Source organism: Symsagittifera roscoffensis, chromosome 3, assembly GCF_963678635.1.
Source record: "Symsagittifera roscoffensis chromosome 3, txSymRosc1.1, whole genome shotgun sequence".
NCBI classification, from domain to species: Eukaryota; Metazoa; Xenacoelomorpha; order Acoela; family Convolutidae; genus Symsagittifera; species Symsagittifera roscoffensis.
The window spans coordinates 21,217,759-21,240,112 of NC_087064.1; the positions used below are offsets into that span (position 1 = coordinate 21,217,759).

The 22,354-nt window shown below is 32.9% G+C and overlaps 1 protein-coding gene across 2 annotated transcripts in view; it reads left to right on the forward strand.

Annotated features, from left to right (window-relative positions):
• LOC134842052 (uncharacterized) overlaps positions 1-22,354 on the forward strand; it is a 149,827-nt gene that overhangs the window by 34,106 nt on the left and 93,367 nt on the right. The window contains exon 1 of one of the 2 annotated variants that reach the window (XM_063858208.1): positions 17,370-17,380. The exons of the other annotated variant lie outside the window; for it this stretch is intronic. The gene's annotated coding sequence lies outside the window, so the exon portion shown is untranslated. Of the gene's footprint in view, positions 1-17,369; positions 17,381-22,354 lie in introns of those variants that run through there. 2 annotated transcript variants of the gene reach the window in all.

Genomic DNA, 22,354 nt, shown 5'->3' on the forward strand with positions numbered 1-22,354 from the left:
ATTCAACTACATGCCTTACTATCAAAAGAATCACTTTGATTAATGTTTAATTTCTGCAATCAATGAAACTCTGCATATTTGTGAATGGCTTTTTAAAACAAACCTCCTTTGTTTGCGCACGTTTTTGTTCCGACTTTCGATACGAAAGTAACGGAATATTTGTGCTCGGGAATTTTTTTTCTCAGACAAATTTCGACTTTTTATCTAGCCATTTTTGACGGAATTTTTTTTATATCATTCAAAAGGTATTGTTGTCCTGAGCCTAAATTTGAAAAGATATTTTACCTGTGATCGTTTTTTGTAAAGTTATGAGGGTTTAAAGATTGCCATTTTGGCCATTTTGACCAATTTGGAACAATTAACGCGCGATATAATTCGCGCTATTAACGCGTCGTAAGCGGAGATTTAATCCGTTTTATAAATCGTTCCAAATTGGTTGAACGAAGCTTTTTTGCCATAATTAATTTGTTACAAGGAACGAAATCTCTCTTTTAGTACTTGATATGGCGTGTGGGGGGATGATTTTCATAAAAAAATTTCAAATTTTAGAAAAAAAATTTTCATTTTATTTTATTTCACTTATTTTTTTTAAATGTTTTTACTGCTGCTCCATAAATCTTAAAAGGCAGTCGGAACATTCAGGGCTTCGCCCTGATACGAGCAGTCTTGTCTGACTTTCGGATCTTCTGTGCGACAGCACACGTTCCGTAAATAGGTTTAATTCAGTTCTTTTTTCTACGCTACTATTTTGAATTATTTCAAGTTAGCAAATGAAACAAAGACGGAATCTTAAACAAAGTATGGTCGCCATTATGAAAATAGTTTTCAAAAAATGGTATGTATTGGAGAAAAACTGTGCCAAGGAAAAAAAAAAGCATATTTCAGATAAACTACATTAATTTTATGGCTACCATCAATTCACACGCAAAAAATGTCAAGTGGATGACACCGTCTGAATTGAACTTTCTAATAGAGTAACTGTTGATCAATACCCTTGTCTGCATAATGCGCTGTCTGATTTCAGACGGATAAGTTAGTGCTATTCCTGGGTTCTAAATCTTCTTATCCTAATACCGATCCTAATCTTACTCTTATATCTGCTAGTCTCAGGGTGTTTAACTAGTCTCTGCTAGGCTCAAAAGATCTAGAGTATAATGGCTTATTGCGATTGCTAAAGGTCTCTTGGAGAGGTAACTAATTTCTAAGTTAAATTCAAATCTCTCTGGTGCTGAAATTACAAGTAATTTCAGCACTTACAAATAAGTGGATTGTTAGTTAGATGGATCGTGATTGGTTAATATTAAATATTTTATAGAGATAAAATATCCAATTTATAACCAATATTAAATATAGTTTATATCTGGTTTCAACACCACAGACAGGGGGATTAGATTTGTCTATTAGACAATTAGAAAAATAAACAAATAATTCAAAAAATGCCTGAAACCAGACTTTTAATTGATGGGAAAAAAATATATCCCTATCATTTTTAGCGTTTGTTTGTCTGATAAGCGTAATGAAAATACCTCAATATTCGACGTAATAAATTGCTAGATGAGATTTAAGCAACGTTTAAAACTTTAGGATGTTATTAATCCTCCTTTTCTGTTTCACACAAATTTGAGTCTTAGAATGAAAACTGTGATCTCACAAGCCTATGCATACAGAACTAATATGATTGAAACTACCTGGCATGTCAAATGAAAAATTGAAATCTTTTCAGATGGGAAAACGAGATAAAAAAGCCCAGTCGAGATGTACTGCCCAATTTCAAGCTCGACTTGAGCGGTTCGAGAGGTTACTATATACAGAAACATCAGAAACATACCAAAAATATACGGTGAAAGGCCAACAAACCGAAAATAGCATAACAATTGCAACAAGCCAAAACGGCCGGATAGATTCGTGCAACTTCTTAGTCTAATACCGATCCTAATCTTACTCTTATATCTACTATTTTCAGGGTGTTTAACTAGTCTCTGCTAGGCTCAATAGATCTAGAGTATACTGGCTTATTGCGATTGCTAAAGTTCTCTGGGAGAGGTAACTAATTTCTAAGTTAAATTCAAATCTCTCTGGTGCTGAAACTACAAGTAATTTCAGCACTTACAAATAAGTGGATTGTTAGTTAGATGGATCGTGATTGGTTAATATTAAATATTTTATGGTGATAAAATATCCAATGTATAACCAAAGAGTAATTATAGTTTGTATCTGGTTCCACCCATCCGGGGTTTACAGAGTTTTGAATCTTAAATCTTTTATCTGTAATGAAAGATGGATGTTGGTCGTTGTTGTTTGACGAGCATCACTTCCTGTTTTTTTCTTGGAGAAGAAAGTTCCAGGAAGCTGGAGTCATCGATAGGAAGTTTGTTAGCTATCGTTTGACAAAGACTTTGACTATCAAAGAAATCGATCTGATTCAAGATGGTTTGTTATGATCCTCTGTTCTTGATTGGTTGTGTAGAACTGTGTTTCGATCTGTTTTGGGAATGGCGTGAAGATCGTGTTTGGAAGGGATGCCTTGTAACTCGGATCTGTACGTATACTTGAACATCGATGTGGTCATTGGTCTGAGTCAATGAAGTCCTTTTCTGCGAAGTCAAGTCGTACTCTAAATTCTTTATGAGTCGTGATTGTGAGCGGCATGTCAATTGTATTTAGCCATTCTGTTTTTGGTTTGGGTTTGTCTTGCGACTTTTTGGTGTTTTATTGTTTCTTTTTTTGACCTGGTGATAGTCTTCAAAAGAATAAATTATCCAGTTTAAAGCTGGTTTAATCCGGTTTGGGTACCGTGGGTTTACTTTTCTTAGTCATGCTGTTAGTTTATGGTTTCTGGTGTTTAGTAAGCTGCGTTGGTTAGTTTGGTTATCATATAATTCCATTCCAACCGGGTTAAAGGAAAAATGGAAACTTGTTATTGCTTGTTTGAGTTGTTGTTAGTGCAAACTTAAATTTGAATTCATTATTTTAAATATTCTTCGTGGGCGAGCTGTGCGATTGTGGATAGAATTTCTGTGCGTTTGAACAAAATTTATAGAAAAGGTTAGTACTGCATTTCATTTGTATGAATTTACTGCTTTAAGACTAAATTTTACTGATTTTGGGATTGAAAAGTATACATTGATTTTCATCGTATTTAATTTTAATACATTTGGGAAAATAATTTGGAAATGAATTTACTAGTTTGAATTGACTTTTACTGCATCATTTAGTGCTATTGGTTATAGAGAGTTTAAAATGGAGAACAGAGTTTTTATTTTTATTTGTCTTTTCTTGTTTTGAAGGTGATTGTGATGTGAAGACTAAAGAAAATGCTAATTACTGAATAAAATTGTTAGTTTAGTTTTGAATTAGTTAGTTTGAAAATTAATAAATTCATAGTTACCTTTAATCGTCGGGGAAAAAGCCGTGTGGAAAAATTTCGTGAATGGCGTCTGAGGTAGTTAGTAGTTTTGCTAGTATGCGTATGTTTTTAGTTTGCAACAGTGGCCAAAGCCATTGCAGTGCTTTGATGGTGTTTAGTTCTTCGGTGCCTACTGCGAGTTCATGAGGTGTGTTCTGGATTAGATTATAAATTTTATGGTTATATTTAGTATTATGAATGAATTCTAAAATGGGTACTTCTATAGGTTGAATTTATTCATGCGAAATGATCAGTGATCGGGATTCTTCGTCGTTGAAGGTCTTCGTGAGGGGACAAAATATATACATTTGAGTGATGGGATCATAATTTCGGAGGATGCCTTGAAAGTTAGTATTTTCAATGCAATACGTGAAGTTTAGGAAAAATGGTGAGCTGTATTTGGAATCAATGAATTGAAATCTGTGGTGGGGTTGACGTGATGGTGTGTGTAAAAAAAAATGATTTTGGATAAAGCTATAGTAAGTATAAGTATGTGTTTGCTTAGTTCTCAACATGATGTCGCGTGAGCAGTGCAAATCGCGTTCTTTTGGTGTCAGGAAGTGAAAAGTTACTGAAAATGTTTGAAATTTTTCATGAAATGATTCATATGCTTGGATGTCTGATAGTGCTTCTGAAATAATGTGATCATGCTTTTTATCAAGTATGTTAAGTGTGAATATGTATGATGATTTAATAAAAAACTTTTCTGTGATTTGTGGGTTAGCAAATTGATCGTCGTCAAGAAATTGGCCTTGATTAGATCTGATGATGTTATGATCGTAAAATTCAATTGAGTAGTCGTTAGCGCGGGATGCAGTGATTGTTTTTAGTTCTTTTTTTACATCCTACGTATGTAAATTGTCGGGGGGTGAGTGCTGTGGTTAATCTGAATAATTCGTCCTTATTTCTTTCAATATCGATAGTGGTGTTATAAAGTGGTAGCGTAAGGGGGTTAGTGAAATTATAATAAGCTGTCCAATGAAGTGTGGGTATTAATACATGTTCATCTACAAAGTGACGTGGTTCAGGGTTAGGGTCGGATTGATTTAGTGTATATTGGGGAAAAAAGGTGGGGTTATTTGGAGAAACTTTGTAGTATTGAAGTGGTCTTGATATATTCTCGGGCGGTTCCGGATTTGGATTGGAGTGGGTGATTTGGGAATTTTCGTTTAAAAGTTCTATAAGCACGGTTAGTACTGTTGGATGATTCTGTGGAAGTTGATGATTGAGCTAATTATGGAGTATAATCTGAAATTGGTGTGGGTGTTGGTGGATTTGATGTTGTTATTGTTGATGATAATTGGCGAATAGTTAGTGTGTGGGGAGATAGCAATTGTTGTTGGAGTGTTATAAAATTATCTAGTTCTTCGGAATTTTGGATATTATCTGGGGAGTTGTTTGTGGAGCGGTCATTATTAAATGGGGAGTAGGTTGGGGTTACTTGAGAAGGAGTGTAGGGGGATGTATGTTGGCTATGGGATTGTATAGACTTGAAAGGGGGTTTGGAAAAGGTTGTTGAGCTGGTCGGGGTATGTGTAGAAGGGGATGGTTCTGAATCGGCGAATTCGTCGGGGGTTTCAATATCGGAATTATTAAATTGTGAAATTGTTGTATAAATTGTGATGTCTGAGTTAGTGTCAGAATTCATGCCTGATGATGTGTTAGCTTGTTGTGAATCAGGTGGCGGAAAAGCAAAAAGTGAGATAATAGGGAGTGGATTTTGGAGGTTGGCAGGGTGGGAGTTTGATCGGTGGAGTGATCCAATTTGTCTGTCCATCGTTGGCTAAAAAAATGATCGTTTTGAGATTGAAAAGTGGTGGTATGGGGCTGTTCAATAATTTGTTCGTTTGTGTCGTCAATTGGCGGGTGTTGTGTCACTATGTGTTGGATGGGGCTTTGTATGTGGCTGGGTCTGAAGTTTGTGGGGTTTGTGATTGCTAAGTTTCGAAAATTTTGTGAGACTAAAGAGAATGGATGATTGTTTGGCAAATGGGGTGCCGTAGGTAATATGTTTGTATTGTTATTTGAGTCATCGTATGTGTTGGGATTTGTTGATAGTTTTGTATTGTATTCTCTAATTTGTGCATCTAGGAGGATTCTATTTATTGATGATGAAAATGTTCCAAAAAATCCTGCAAATAGTATGCGTGCTACGCTGGCTTGTCTATTTACTTGTGTATGTATTGCGCATGTGTTATAGATTCCTTTTAGTAATGAGAAAAGAAATCCAATAAAATTAAACATTGCGTATAAGATAGTCAATCTTTCTAAAATGTAATATGGCCATCCTAGAAAGGCTAAAACTTCGTTTTTCAAATTTACAAAACTAAAGATATTGATTAGTGATATATCTTGTGGTCGATATTTTTCACCGTTTAAATATATGTAATCTTTGATGTCTTTAAAATATCCGCTGTATTCTTGTGCGTAAATATCTGAAAATCCTGCTGTTTCTGCAAGTTTTCTTAAATTTTGGTCTATTGATTGTCGTTGTTTAGTGTCCATTTGTGTTAGTAGTTCTTGAAACTGTTGTGTTCTAATGTGATATTGTATATCGGATTTAGAATATATACCTTTGATTGTAAATCGATATTTGGGTTGCGAGCGATAGCTCGAATGCTTTCTGGTGAAAACTTTTTTAATGGTGGCAATATTGTCAGGTATGGTGTTAGTAGGTAGTATTTATATTCGTCGGGATTTAATTGTACAACGTTGTGGCTATTTTTTGATCCACATGGTACTGCTGTGTCCCAAAAATATGTTCGTCTTGAGAGTGTATCAACAAAATATACTTTATTTTTGTAGAATATGGGGATTCTTTTGTAACATCTTTTATCTTCAAAAACGTATAAGGGTGATACTTTTTTGGTACAAGTGTAATACCATAAAATATTTCCTTCATAATCAATAAAATTTGATCTGTTTCCGGTTAACAAACATCCTGCTTATGGTTTTTTGAGGACTGCTAATGCTAGTGACTGTAGAATTTGTGTTCTTTAAAGATAACATAATTGGTGTAGTGTTTCTAGTTCGGAGAGTGACATTTCTTGAAAAATTCTGCTTATTGTGTAATCTAGTTTCATGTCTAAACGTATATCCTAGTGAATCGCGCCAAAGTATGTGCGGTTCATGAGTGATAGTTCTTGTAATCGTGTACTATCGGCGTCTTGTGGTTTTAATTTTCCACCTATTCTTCCTATGTTTTTTCTAAAAGTTTACTGAAAACAAGGGTTTCCGTCGGTGAGTGAATGAGATGTGGCCATGGGGTCTACAATTAGATGTCCTGTATTCAAGTCGAAACCATGTTCGTATTCAACAAGAATTTCTGAGTATTGTGTTTTGTAAATCGATTTTTTATTTTTACATGCCAGTTCTGTTTCCGGGTATATTTGAAATCGTGTTAGTTTATTCTCGATGTTGTGGAGGCTTCTAAATTTGGCGCTATTGCTTTTGATTTGATCAGGATTGACTTCTTCAAATGGTATTGATTCAATAAAATATTTTTGGTGAAATTTAATCATTCTAGCGTGTATTTCTGCGACTTGAAAAACTGTGCAGGTTTCTTCAGGAAACCATACTATGGTTGCTTGTGTGCGTGTTGTAGGATTGCAATGTCTTTGGTCATTTTTGCAAGGGAGTGTAATGCCTTGGTAAAGGGTTGTGTTGTCTTTTAAATCTCTTGTTAATTGTACTTTTTCGAGTTGTATTTTCCAATCAAAAAACATTATTTCTTGATATTTTTATTTTTTATATCTGCTTCGCAATTTGAGGGATTATTGATACCTATGTGTGGTATCTAGTGTTTATCATGGAGATCGTATGTCAGTCTTCCATGTGTTCCATGAAAAAGAAAATTTTTGTCTAGTCTAATGTGACCTTGGTGTTTTTCAAGTTCTGCTTGATGTGCTAAGTCTGGGAAAACTTGAAAATTTACAAGTTTTCTATGTGTTCCATCGTTTTGTGTCAAGTTTAATCGTCTAAGTTCATTCTTACAAATTTGAGGGCTAAGATGTAGTAATCTTTCTATATTTTTTTGATAGAAAGCTTCGTGGTCTAGTCGGTTTTTATTTCCGTTTGAAACTTGCGAGCAATGTACTTTCTTTTCGGAAAATGTTGCTGTAAATTTGTATCCTGTTAAATGTTGTTGATCGGGCTTTTGAGTATAGTGTGGCTACAATATTTGTTGTTTCTATGGCTTGCGGTTCGGATTCGCCTTGTGTGACTTGATTTATAGCGTATTTGGGTAGTGTTTTTTGTTCGTTTTCTTCACAATCATAGTCTGTTACTAATAAATCCTGAGGTCCTGTACGAGGGGATGGATTTGTATGTTGTTCGGACAAAATTAGAAAAAGAATGTGTTGAAACGTAAATATCTTTAAAATATACATGTGTATGATAATCCGGAGTATGGGTTATAAAATGTGAAATATCCAATTGTGTTTTTGGTATATCTATCGTATTTATATATTACTTCAGTTGTTATAAATGGAGGAGGTAGTGATTGAGCTGTTATGTTTAGTGGACTTAGGGGAAAAGGATGTTGAACAATATCATTAAGTTCTTAAACTTGATAATTGATAACTTGATAACTGTGATTTCAAACTTTAATTGAAGACTATTTTGTTGAAGTAATTAATGTTATGTTCTCTGATATCTTCGTGGATATCTTGTCTATATTGTAATCTATTAAGTGCCCAACTATGGAGTCGGTTAATTTCTTGATGTTGTCCAAATAGTGGGGGAGGTGCTACGAAAGTAGTCCAATCTAATCGTAATGGGATGTTTGACGATGATTGTTCTCGGTATCTAGCGTCGAGATTGTTTGGAAAATTTAAGGGAAAAAGTGTTGGTGAGACTTGACTTATTGATGGCGTTGACGGAAGTGAGAGTGTGTCTGCTAAAAATGATAGTGTTGTATCAGAAAACAATCTATTGGTTCATATACTATGTTCGGTTCACCTTGTGTAAATGGGTGTGTTGTCCAATATGGTGGTCTTTTTGTGGTGTCTGGGGGATTAAAAGGGTTTTCTCGGATTTGTTGTGATGTGGGGGTTGAACCTAGGTAGTCTGAGGGTATACTTGAGATGCTTTGTTGTGAAAGAAGTGTGGGAGTTTCTGGTAGTGTACTGATTGAAAGTTCTGAGGTAGTTGGTGTTGGTGATTGAGGTATATTAAAATGAACTCTGGGGGTTTGAAAAATTCTATTTCTTCGCGGGTGTATAATTTGTCTATGTATCTAAAATGTATTTTGATTTTGGCTAATATGTCTGACTCGATTGAGGTCTTGTTGCAAGGTGGGATATCACTTATACGTTGGTTCACTTAAAGATGCTTGTCGATGAACTGGTTCTAGTGGTTCTGATAAGCGGGCGTGTCGTTCTTCAAAAGTGTATGGGTTGTCTTGAAAAGAAATACGTGTTGATGATTGGGGATTGTTTGTAGTTTTAGGTGTTATTTGACTTTCGTTGGATGTGGTTGGTGGGGGCTGGTTTGGTGGTGGTTGATTAGCAATTTTGGAAAGGTATCTGAATTTCAATTTTTTCTTAAAATTTATGTTTATTATAATATTCTTCAATAAAGAGTATCAAGAGGATGGTTGCTAGGGCAAAAAGACTATTGCTTTTTTGATACATCTGCATATTGTCATGATGAAGGAGACTAAAAATGTGAGGAAAATTATCAATAAAAGAAAAATATCTGTTCGACTGAAAATAGTTCGTATCATTTAGATAGATTATATGTATTCTTACCTGTAGATGTGGTCAAAGATTTGGGAGAGTTGGAGATATATTTCAAATAGGGAATAAAAAATTTAAAAAAGATTGCAAAAAATTGAAGAAATTAATATTAGAAATTCAAAAGTTTCAATGAAAAAGTATATCAAATTATTAAATAGATTGAAAAATTTTGTGAAGAGGTTTAGAAGTTTTTGTTTTATGTGATCAACTGTTATGGAAAGAAGCATTTAAGTACTTACTGACTCCAGCAAAAAAGAAGTCATACAACACCGTAACCACTTATTACCTTATTATCCAAAAGAATACGCACTCCGCGAATTAACTCAATTATATTCTTTCACAGGTTTACACATAGTTCTAAATAACCCACAAATACAACAAAATAAACATGTTAATACTACCAAAAATACAAAAACAATTCAACAACAGAATATAAACCCTCAAAAATCAAACACACCAGCACTAAAATTACCTCAAAAAGAAAGAAAAAATAGAAAACTAACAGAAAAAAATTACTTCAGTAGGTTTATCAATAATTTGGTATGGTCCTTTTCGAAGTGGTTGTAATTTTTTGGATATTTCTTTTTGTGTGGTAAAATTAGGTAGTAAAACAAATGTTCCAATTTTCAAGTCTGTGGCTGGCATAAAGCGTGAATTAATTTGATTATTTATATTTTGCCTTTGTAACAATTTTTTTGTTATTTTTTGGTAGATTTCATTGTGTTTTCTATCTATTTTTAAAATCCATTCGGTATGTGTACCGAAAGCTAATTTCAAAATTTTTGGATGATAAAAGTGGTCTTCATCATGTGTATGTAAGGGTAGGTTATAACAAATTGAATCTTTGTTTGGTTGACAATACCCTTGTGCATTTTTATGAGCGTTTGCTGTAAACATAATTGGTTTTCGTGGTTTTTGATTAAAAATCATTTCGTTTGGTGACATTCCTAAAGTTGTTGTCATTTCTGAATTATAGGATAATGGGAATGATTTTACATCTGTTGACCATTCAGTGTATTGTGTATCATTTCCATTAATAATGCATCTGAGATATTCTTGTAGTGAACGGTTCATACCTTCGACTAATCCATTTGTCCAAGGTGCTTGAGATGTACGTGGTTTATGTTTGATATTATATAGGTGGCATAATGTGATGATTTCGTTGTTAATGAATTATGTGCCGTTATCTGTGACTAGTATTTCTGGTAGTCCAAATTAGCTATCCAATGTTCGTAAAGTGTTATGTGTGCGTAGTAAGCATTACAATGTGGTACTGTGTTGAGTGCTACGTAGTGTGTAAATGCTTCAAAAATTACCATAATATAAGAATTGCTTTCGGAGGATGGTGAAATTGGTCCTTTTGTGTCGAATGAAATTTTATGATTGAAATATAGACTTTGTCCTTTGAAACCTTGTTTTGTTGCTATTTGTTTTTGATTTGGATAAGTTTATTTAATTGACATATTATGCAATCGTTGCATAATACTTTAATCCAAATTGGTGCATTTGGGAAGTAAAAAGTTTGTGTAAAGTTTGAATATGTCTTTTCTGATCTTGAGTGTCCTTTTGTATGTTGGGTATGAGATATGTCAAATGCCATTAGCATCATGCTAAGGGGGAGACAGAGTACTTTAAAATCGGGTGTCTGATATTCCAAAAGGTCTATGGTTTCATTAATAGTTGTATTATTGTTTTTTCTAAAGTATGGGAGAAGTGTTTTATTTCCTAATATTGTTGTATCAGCTTTTTTCGGTTTTGTTTTATACTTGTGCCATGATTTGAGTTGGCGAATTACGAGATCAAAGTTTTGATATTTTTGTAATAACTGTAGTGTAATTTTTTCTGTTGCTGGTAGAAAAATATTTTCAACTTCTATTTTTGATAGAGGAATTGTGTCGAGTGGGTCATGAAGTTCAAAAACTTAATTTATCGTGTATTTTGAATCATTTATTGGTGGTCCTAATAAATTTATTTTGTCAGTTAAATTTTGTTTTTCTATCAATGGAAAGGTGTCTTTTTTGTGTGGTTTTTATTTGATTGTTTTTTGTTGAGTATTATTTTTATCCAATGTGAATAAGGGATTGATTTGAACGTGGATGTTCTTAATAGATCTACTTCATACATGTTATTTTGACAATCTAAATAGAGTGGGAAATGTTGTAAGTTGTTAATTTGTGACTGATCTATATCAGTTTTAACTGCGTATTTGCATTCTAATCTTGGTGATGTTTCATTTTTTGCAAAATAGAATTTAATATTTTGTGGTATTTTAAATGTAGTTTTTCGTGTAAGCAGTTCAAGTGGTGTATTTCTACTTAATGTATCCGGTAGTGCAAGGTTTTTTCCTGCTGTCCAAACTATATGTAAAAATTTCGTCTTTCGTTTGTGATTGCATGAAAACATCATCTAAGTATGTGATTGCATGTTTTTTGAGTTTAAGTGGTCTAAGAATTTTACACGTTAAAGCTGAAAAAGCTGCTGGTCCTATGAAAATTCCATAGAATAATCTATTGAATTCGTATTGTTGATTTCCAATAACGAATTGTGTTAATCGTCGTGACTGTTCATCTAGTGGCATTTGATTGTATGCACTATTCATATCTGCGGTTGTGAAGTATTTACCATTTATTTTGGTTAGAATTACTTCAATAGGTTCAATGGGCCGATTGCACTTAGTTTCGTCAATTAGTGAATTGAGGTATCTAGCATCTAGAACTATTTTTAGTGATTCTCCTTTGGCTCAGATGATAACTGGGTTGATAAAGGTGTTAACTTTTGGTTGTTCTTCTTTGTTTACTGGTGATATAATTTCATATTGTTCTAAAATGTCAAGTAGTCTGTTTACTTTATCTTTTAAATGTATCAGTACTTTACTTGCTTGTTGTTTTTTGAAAACTGCGTCGGGTTTTAAAGGTAAATGTAGTGGTGAACTAATTTTTCCAAAATCGAATTTGGATGTTGCATAAACTGTTGGAAACTTTAATAACAGTTCGGCTAATTTGTCGAATTCTTTTTGTGTTATTTGGCAATGTTCAAAATTAAACATTGTTAGAAATTTTTGTTGTTCTTCCGTATAATGTGATATTTTAAACATTGGTTTAAATTATGGCGTTTTTGTGAAGTAATCAGTGTTTCTTTTTTCGTTTCTTGTTATGTTGTTTATTGATAATTCTTCATCAAGAATTGTGGATTGACATATGTCTAGTAATTGTAATATATTTTTGACTCGAAATGCTACTTCATTTGTGGATGAAGTTGTAGCATTGGTTTCACAGTATCCTAAGAGTCCTAAAGATAGTGTTATCTGGTATGGTGAATTGTTATATACGTGTAATGAAATAATATCTGAGTTTAAATGTTTCATATTTTTTATGGATGAGATTGTTATTCTAAAAAATGTATGCATTGGTTTAAATTCAAGGTCTGACATAAAGAAAAGTTGTTTGTTTTGGTTCTTAGTGTACTGGTGGACTTGTTTGATTGATAAGTTAAATACATTTCCTGATAGTGGTTTCAGGTATTTTCGTTCCTGATTATAAATAAGGTAAAATTTGGAGAAAAATGGTGGTTGTTTGTTTAATCTTTGAAAGAATGTTAAGGATGTGTTTTTTGTCTTTGTGTATTTATCTTTTATATGAAGTTTGCTATTCAAAATGTTTATTGTGGGAATATACTTAGTTATAAATGGTATACAAATGATATTATGTTTTATGTCGGTAATGTGAAATAATTGTTCAAACGGTTTATTTAGTATTTATTCCGTTCCATTGTTCTAGTGGGAACAAGGAAAAGTTGGATTTTTCCGTAATTTATTAACGTTAATCCTTGTGCTGTTGCTAATTTACTGGCAATTTTAATAGGTCTTAGGATCAGGTGTAACGATTTGATTTCATTCCAAGTGAGGATGTTAATAATATTTGATTCTGCACCTGAATCAATTAAAAAATCTATTTCAAGATCGGGTGGTTGAAATTCTTTACTTTTTAGGCTTTCTAAGAGAAATGGTATTGTCCAAATTTTTTCTCTTGGCTGTTCTTTTTGTATATTTTGATAAATGTGACTTGTACTTGAGCGCTGCCTTTCGTTACTGACTAACTGTATTTATTTCGTTTACATTTTGTTCAATTGATACATCGTTTCTTATGGGTCTAGTATAGTAGTCTTGAAGGAGTTCCGACTGATTTTCATAAATGTATGAACTAAAAGATTGTTCGTATATGATGGGTTCGTAGTCGTTTTCGACTGTGATCATTTTATTTGTATCACTTTTGCTGTCTGTTGATTCACAATTAATGTGGTTTAATTGTAGTTCGGTACTCTCTGTGTTGTCAATACCAGGGGGATCTGAAGTTGTTCCTTCAGTTGCTTGTACCTGATTAATTTGTCGCTGATGTTTTGATGTGTTACTTCTATATTTGTGTTGGGAATCAGGGTAACGATTGTTGTTTCGATAGGAGATTGAGAATAATTTCTTCGAACGTTATAGTTGGGATTCTATTTTGTGAGTTATTTCTTGATCTGTTGTTTTGGTAACGTTGGTTTCTGTTAGTTGAATTACGTGATCTATCATTTGAATAGTGTCTATTTCTAGAATTTGAATGGGAACTGGTATCAGAAATTTCTCTTCTGTTTGAATTTGATCGTGAATAGTTGTTTCTATAGTGGTTATTTTGGCTGTTTGACCGACTATATCTGTTTTGTGAGAAATTTCGTGAATTTCTTTGTTCTGGTGATCTACCTCTATAATTAGAGTTATAGGGCGATTCGTTTCTTGAGTAATTTGGATTATTTGGGAGTGGTTTACCAGAGCTGTTATTACTATTTATATTTTTGTTTGGTAAATTTTGTTCCTTTTTCATGTATTAGTAGAATGATTTGTTTGATTTTGTGTCCTTTTGCGGTTTATTTTGATTATCCTGTTGTTTTTGTCTGCATTCGGCAATGCTGTGTCCGTATCTTTGACAATAATTACACCATTTCTTGAAAGATGGTTTACCTTTGAAATTTGGATTCTTCTCATATATGTTCAAAATTTCATTAATTTTCTCAGTTAGGTCTACATCTGAATCGTGTATGTTGTTTATTGGTGTTGTTTTTGTTTCGATTCTATTAGCGTATTGTTGTTTGCGATTTTCTGTTTCTTCAAGTTTCATTGTGATTTCTGCTTTGTCAACTAGTTTTCTGAAATCTAAATCTGGTTCTCGAATTGATGAGGGGTGTGATGCTCCCTTTTTTATAGCTATTTTTCTTAATTGGGGTGTTAGAGTCATCATTAAAATTTCTGTCATTTTCGTGTTTTTATAATCATGAGTGTTTAGTGAAAATGCTTTTCGAACTAGTGTTTTGATTCTAATTGCCAATTGTTTAAATGTTTTGCTTGGTAATCTGCGAATTTCATTGCATAAAACTCTTTGGTGTTGTTTATTTCTCTCAGAGTCAATCATTTTGAGAATTCTTGTGAAAAACTTTTCCAATCGTTTTTTATGTCTATTGGTAGAACTGAAAACCATTTTTGAGCTGCGCCATCAAATGTTGTTTGGATTAACGTAAAAAATTTGTCAGTTGATTTTTTGTTACTTCAGGTTGTTGTAAAAAATATGGTAGTGGTATTTCGTTTTGCATTTGTGTTGGTTGATAATAATCAGTATTTGCTGGATTTTGTGAATAAAAATTATTATTTTGAGGTTCATAATTTGGTCTAGGTTGTCGCATATGTTGTTCTCGTGTATATGGTTCAAAAATATCTGGTTGATGTACGTGATAAGACTGGAGTCTTTGGTTTTGAGAATTTTGTTGATAGTTTTGATCATGAAAATCGTCATCATCTGATGAATGATAATTAGGTGTATAGTAAGGTGTTTTTTGTTGGTATTGATATGGTTTTTTATTATTTTTGTTTTGTTGAAAAAATGGATAGTTTTCACTTGGGCCTGTTGGATTTCGTTGGTTGTCATTAAAATTTTCGAAATTTGATGTTTGTTGTTGGAAATTTTGTCGTTGTGAAAATGAACGGTTATGTGGGTTTGTACGAGGAGCTTTAGATGTTTGTGATCTATTTACGTAGTTAAAATTGTGTTCTGCAAAATTGCTTCTTTTGAATATTCTTTGTTTTTGTGGTGGTTTCGTCATTGGTCTAAATGTTTGGTAATCCATATGTGAATATTTTGGAGCAACCGAGGGTTTAACCGTAGATTGCAATGTTACTTGAGGTAATATTGAAGTCTTTGGTTTTGGCGTTGTAAGGTTTGGATGTATTGGTGAAATACTTTGCTGTGTAGTTGTTACAATTGTTTCAACTATTTCTTCATATATAAAAAGTGATGGTGTTTGAATATCTTATTTCGTAAGATTTCTAGTTCCGTTTAAATTTTCTTGTTGTACAAGAGTTGAATTTAAGCTATTATTTTGTTGTCTATTAGGTAAAAATGAATTATAGTTTAAAGGTGTTGCATCTATTGTCAGTGGCATGATTTTTATATAGTCATTGTGAATAGTTTTTGTACTGATTGCTTGACTTGAGATGTCTAATGGAATATTTAGAAATAGTGGATGAGACCATTCAGGGTCCCAAACATAATCTGACTGTTCGGCAAGGACAGTGTCGTCATTTGTACTCTGGGGTCTCAAATTTTTTCCTGCTTGTGCAATTAAATCTATATTGTGGTTAAAATATTCTATTATAAACTATGCTAAGATTTTTTGTAAATCGTGTTTAACACTTGATGAAATTTCGTTATTTGAAAAATTTTCACGGATTGTGTTTAAAAATGTTGAGAATGCGGCAATTTCATTTCTGAGATTTGTTTTTCTTGATGTTTGAACCGGTGATGTGCTTTCGGTTTCTGTTCTTTCTAGTACAGATAAATAATTATATATTATTGCAAAAACATCTTTAGTGAAAAATGAATTAGCTTGTTTGGATAACATATTTGCCATGAAAGTTTCTTGTTGTACTGAGTTCTATGGTGTAAATTCCATATTGTTGTGTTAAGTTACATATTTCTTTTATGTAATGGTCGTCAATTTGTCTTTTGACTTTTATTTCTGGGAATTCTGCTTTACATGGGCTAATTCCTTGTTCAAATATATTTGCGATTAGGTTATGACAAAATTGTGTTTGTCCTCTGTCGTCAGTGAGTGAAATGATGATAAATGGGAAAACCGCGTCTTCGTTTGGATTTTCGTCACTTGGGCTTATACTCATTTTTTCGTTTTATGACTGTCAGTGCGTAATGTTCAATTTGTCTGATTGGTTGGTTCCAACTGTATAAACGTACTGGTTTATTTTTGTATATCTTTTTTATTCTTCCTTTTCCTTGTTTTGATGAATGTGATGTAGCTTCTGAATCGGAAAAATATAATTGATCATGAATGGGTAATTTTTATTTACTATCTCTTTTAGTTTGTAGAGTGCATCTAAATCGCTGACATCTGATTCGGAGACTGCGTTTCTACGCTTTGAAAATCTTTTTTGTGTAATTTGTCTTTGCTTGCTTAAAATTTTTCTTTTTATTGTTTGTCGTTTTGTGCGAATATATCCGATTGTTTGTTTATGCGGTGTAATTACAAGATCGTGTGCTTCGTTATTTATTTCACAATTGTGTAGGAAAATTGTTTGTTTATTTCCTAAACTGTTTAGTGACATAAGGTTTAGGATGAGGGGTGCAAGGTTGTTATTAGTAATTTTAAAATCCTAGACTGTTGGTACTTACGATTTTTTGGTTAGCCTAACTTGGGTCTTTTATGTAGGGTTGGAGAGAAAATTATATATCGATTCCGAAGAATGATTTTTACTTCCTCGTGGCTATTCTAAGGTATTAACTTACTTAATCTTACTTAGGGGTAGTGATTGTGTTCAAGGGTTGGAGAATAGTAAATTGATCCGCAAGGTTCAGGTATAATTAGAACACAGGTAGTTCGTTAGATACTATTTTAATACTTACTAAGATTTAAGATTTAGCCTGGGTCAGGTAAGAGGGGGGATTAAGTGAAGGATGAAATAACCGAAGTTCTTTACTGTTTAGCTTAATTTGAATGGTTAGTGTAATTGAAAAATTTCTATTAGTCCTGGGTCTTTGAAAGGGTTGGGTAGTGAATCGACGTTTGAGGTCGTTAGAATCGACTTTTTTATTTGGGTGGGGGAGAACAAAATTGTTCTATTTGATCCAAGGACAAGCCTTGTTGATCAGGTTTTAATTTTTTATGGTATAAAATGGGTTTAATTTACTTATTAAATGGAGATCCAAGGAAAGCCTTGATGATCTAGTCTAAGATTAAATAAATTGAGATGAAAGAAGGATAAAAAGTTAGATAAGGTTTTAAAGATAATTTAAATTTATTTGATAAAAATTTTAGTGTTTGATGATGTTAGTGGTTTAAATGTTTGCTATTATGTTTACGTGATGAAGCGGGGGATGCCAGGATGATTTATATTTACAATCAATTTATGATTATGTCAACTAATTTTTATTTTTTCTTTTAATAATTATATTTTTCAGATATCTTTTTCAATTTTACTGCAGATTCAGAGGGAACGATTTGAGATGTTTTTATATTTCGTTATTGTACAATAGTAAAAAGGGTTTACCGTCTTTAATAATCATTGAAGATTTTTCTTCAAGGTTTCTATGTTTGCAAATGAAAACCTAAATTCTTTGCTATTTAAATCCTAAATATAAAAATTTGGTCTGGCTTTCGCTGTACGACCATGAACCTTAACGATAAGTTTCTTCGTAGTCGTAAATCGTCTCTTGTCCGAGGTCCTCTTCCGATGCCTGGTAGTTCTTTTATTGTGTGGAATAGCGGTTCTGATCTATTGAGTCGTAGAGACATTTCAATTAGATTATTATCGTGTAACATTTTTGAAAATGTTTTCGTCTAATTCTAATCTATCTGTTAGTTCTAAGCTAATTTGTTTTTTAAGGTCTTGATCGAGACTTATGGTCGCATCAGATGAGTTATGATCGAGGTGTAACTCATAGAGTAATTTCGGATAGGGTACACCGTCTGTTCGTCACGCTATCTTATTTTCGGCCGGATAGATTCGTGCAACTTCTTAGTCTAATACCGATCCTAATCTTACTCTTATATCTGCTAGTCTCAGGGTGTTTAACTAGTCTCTGCTAGGCTCAAAAGATCTAGAGTATAATGGCTTATTGCGATTGCTAAAGGTCTCTTGGAGAGGTAACTAATTTCTAAGTTAAATTTAAATCTCTCTGGTGCTGAAATTACAAGTAATTTCAGCACTTTCAAATAAGTGGGTTGTTAGTTAGATGAATCGTGATTGGTTAATATTAAACATTTTATAGTGATAAAATATCCAAAGTATAACCAAAGAATAAATATAGTTTATATCTGGTTCCAAAGTTTAAAGTAAAATGTTAGTTTTGCGAGGTTAAACTGAGATCAACTATTTCGAACCATGAAACAAGTTTGTATCGCCTGATATTTGTTTTTTAAAAATTTATAACCAATAATAAATATAGTTTATATCTGGTTTCAACACCACAGACAGGTGGATTAGATTTGTCTATTAGACAATTAGAAAAATAAACAAATAATTCAAAAAATGCCTGAAACCAGACTTTTAATTGATGGGAAAAAATATATCCCTATCATTTTTAGCGTTTGTTTGTCTGATAAGCGTAATGAAAATACCTCAATATTCGACGTAATAAATTGCTAGAAGAGATTTAAGCAACGTTTAAAACTTTAGGATGTTATTAATCCTCCTTTTCTGTTTCACACAAATTTGAGTCTTAGAATGAAAACTGTGATCTCACAAGCCTATGCATACAGAACTAATATGATTGAAACTACCTGGCATGTCAAATGAAAAATTTAAATCTTTTCAGATGGGAAAACGAGATAAAAAAGCCCAGTCGAGATTTACTGCCCAATTTCAAGCTCGACTTGAGCGGTTCGAGAGGTTACTATATACAGAAACATCAGAAACATACCAAAAATATACGGTGAAAGGCCAACAAACCGAAAATAGCATAACAATTGCAACAAGCCAAAACGGCCGGATAGATTCGTGCAACTTCTTAGTCTAATACCGATCCTAATCTTACTCTTATATCTACTAGTCTCAGGGTGTTTAACTAGTCTCTGCTAGGCTCAATAGATCTAGAGTATACTGGCTTATTGCAACTGCTGAAGTTCTCTTGGAGAGGCAACTAATTTCTAAGTTAAATTCAAATCTCTCTGGTGCTGAAATTTCAAGTAATTTCAGCACTTACAAATAAGTGGGTTGTTAGTTAGATGGATTATGATTGGTTAATATTAAAGATTAGATTGGTTTAGATCAACTATTTCGAACCATGAAACAAGTTTGTATCGCCTGATATTTGTTTTTATAAAAATGAGTTCTTAAACAAGGCCTGAAACGCAAGTTTATGCATGATGTCATAGGTCTTCCCTTTTGACTAAAATATTGTATATGAAGTGAAAAAAGTTTTAATGTAGCGCTCCCAGCGAAGTTCAACAAAATATTTTAATTTCGAAATAAATTTGAGCTTCTTGCGCCTGCAGGTTGTGTACTGTTTTCTTCTGACGTTCGTTATGATGATTGCATCGGTATATTCTGGCAAAGCTGTTGATATATGATACTGTAAATGACTGATTCGAGAAACTTTATTGACTGGATTTGAGAGTTTAGTACTTCTCATATGGTCAAACCGTTGTTTGAGGTTGATAGAATTCTCGGTGATACCTTCGCCTAAATTTCATGCTTTTTGCTACAAGATTCTTTGTCTAGTCATCATGACATATTCCGACAAAAGTATACCTTCAAGCAATTTAGGTTTCATCTGCGCTGTTCTTGATTGGTAAATAATACTAAAAAAAACTCAGTTACTCATTTACTTAAATTTATATTTTGATTAGCTATATTTCTTGTTAGATTTTTGCACAAGAAGCAAATATTGAAGGGCCGTTTTTTCCTTATGATACACACTTCTTTAACAATTTGGTAGCTTTAGGGCATGCCTTTAATTTTACAAGATTCTATGTCTGTTCATTATGACGTATTCTGACAAAAATATACATTCAAGCACATATGATTCAGGATTCATCTAGCGCTTTTCTTGGTTGGTAGTTAGCGCTAAAAATTTCAGTTGCTCATTTGCTTAGATTTATATTTTGATTAGTTATTTATTTGTTAGAATTTTGCACAAGAAGCACGAGAATTTTGTTCGTAATTTAACAATAATTTGAGGCCTTGAAAATGTTTTTTTACCCGTATTCTTAAATAAGAAAATCAAAGCTTGTGGAGAACAATATTTTCTTAAAGATAACGAAGGTTTTTTAGTTAATGTTTTTAAAAATATTCTTTTTGTCATAAAATTTTTCAGCTAATAAGGGCTTCAAAATTAAAAATAAAAAGATTTTCTCTCCGACTATGCTGAAAGGTCAGAAAAATTACTGAGAATTGCATCGAAGGTGGGTGAATACTTTTAAACGGTGATACTGAGTTGTCTTCTTCCAAGTTTCTGTCAGTTTGTTGTTCAAGGAAATTATATGAGATATTTTTCGGATTTTTACTCTTTTTCTGCAAAATGGCAATACTTGGACCTCTGTCACACTTTGTTAATGTAAGAAGATGTGATTTTAAAAATTAAGTTCAAATTTATTTAATTCAACTTTTTTGGTTAATTTTTATGTTATAATAATTGATTATATAGTGTTTATTCCTGATCATATACAAACTCCGACACCCCATGACGTTTATAAAAAAAAGTAAGGATCACAAAATCATTGATAATATTACAATCACACAAAACTTCTTCTATGAGACCGGAAAATGCAAACATTCGAACCAGGGGCGGATTTAGGATTTTCTCGAGGGGGGGGGGCGGATTTTCAAAAAAATTTTGAAAATTTTGACGACCTTTTTTTTTAGGTCGATCAGATTGATTTTCCGAGCTCTCCCAAAGCAGTAAAAAGACCCTGTTTTGGCCAAATTTTCTGCGCCGCAGGCAATTTTTGAAAAAACAGGTCAAAAAAGCAGTTTTTGGGCACTTTTTGGAAAATTTTTACAAAAAAAAAAACGCGTTTTTTTTGGCGCGCGCTCCCCCTCAAAACTAGTATATATTGGCGCCAAAGGCGCCATTAGAAAAATTTTAGGGTCGGTCGGCCAAAAATGGATTTCTTAAAAAGTACCAAAGGGGGGACCCTTTGGGTTGGCAGGGGTTCGAATCCCTGAGGGGGGAGGCGTCCGCCCACAAGCCCACCCGCACCCCCCTAAATCCGCCCCTGATTCGAACCCTCTCTAAAGTATCTTAATCTGAAGAAATTTCACAAAAAAAAACAAGTTGAATTGATCACGTTTTTGCAAATCATCTACCTTGCGCAATTTTAGGAGAAATGTGATATGTTTTTCATGTAGAGACGCGTTAAAAGAATCAATTAGTTTCCCTCATTCCAGTTTGGAATGAATTCTCAGCCGTATTTTAGGAAATTATTGATATGCAAAAAAGCGAAAAAACGAGCTTAAATCCTACCACATTGGCCAAAGTAGTCGCACATTCAAACCTCTATGCCTCATAAAAAATGTTCTCAAACAAATTGGAATTATCATTTTCTTACGCGTTTGCAGAAAGTTTAAAAAGTTAATCAATTAAATAATTAATTGAATTGCTAGTTCAAATAAGACAGTTCGCCAACTTATTAATTTTAAATCACCCTTAATTAACAAAAAATCATGATTAATAGTTTTCATTATAAGGTTACCATAACTAATTAACTTTTTTTGTTTACTAAAATCAGAAAAATCAGAAAAAAGATAAGCTGTTTTGCACTTACAAGTTCCTTGTTTTTTTTTGCTTCTAGAGCATAAATAAAGATCAAGATCAGGAAATTGAAAAAAAAAGTCAGCATTAATTTTTTCCATTATGAAAATAATGATTCCTCATTAGTTCATTTAATGAAAAAAAATTGAAGTTCTCTGTGGTCGATTAAATAAGTTTCAAGGATTTAATGACTGAATTGGTTAACTTGTCCGTTGCGGCTGCTCTTATGAAGCTTATCCGCTGGGGCAGTTCATTTTACTGGTAACTACTTGCTACATTTCGCTTTTTACATAATTGAGCTATCTCGTCGACTTTAATAGCTTCCCTAAGTGCGTCTGTTTCAGCCTTTACTGAGAGAATTTTGGCCAACAGTTTTCAGAATTTCGTATTTAAAATATTCAGTTGTTCAAAACATTAGA